This window comes from Lepidochelys kempii, unplaced genomic scaffold, assembly GCF_965140285.1.
Source record: "Lepidochelys kempii isolate rLepKem1 unplaced genomic scaffold, rLepKem1.hap1 scaffold_29, whole genome shotgun sequence".
NCBI classification, from domain to species: Eukaryota; Metazoa; Chordata; order Testudines; family Cheloniidae; genus Lepidochelys; species Lepidochelys kempii.
The window spans coordinates 3122830-3123438 of NW_027621931.1; positions in this window are offsets into that span (position 1 = coordinate 3122830).

Here is a 609-nt window from a genome sequence, read left to right on the forward strand (position 1 = left end):
GCGGTGGTCGTGGAACCCCCAACTCTAGCACAGTGCATCTCATGCCTTCCAATTGGCGCAGTCTCCTTCTGCTGCCTTCCCTCAGACGTATGATCTGGTCCACTCAGATGCTGAGGTTGTGAGTTCAAGCATCAGCTTTCTTTAAGCAATGGCTTCTGCCATTCATCTTGCCCGTCGGAAAATACAATTCCGGCTCAGAAGACACCCAGGTTCTCTTCCTCTGCAGAGTGCAGGACAGATTCCACAGATCTACAAGGCTCCATTCTCCACCTGCACCCTGTGTCAGGAGGCATCAAGCAGAGCCCAGAGCACTGCCCATCCTGTGATTCTTGAGCCCCTGACTTCCCCCTCAACCTTTGCTCCCCAAACCACCTTCCTGCACTCCCTCTTGGCTGTGAGACTCAAACCCTGCCTGGCTTTCGATATGTTCATGTGGTTTTTGTCTGTCAGGTTGATGAGCATGTGGGTCCTGTGTGATTTCTGTGGATGCCTTGCATAGTTTTGTGTGCGTGTGTCTGATTTTTGCAGGCAAATTGTTTTTTGCTTCGTATTCTTTTGGTATGTGGTTTTTGTGCTTTCGTCTTGTGTGCTTTTTCTGTATGTTTTGTG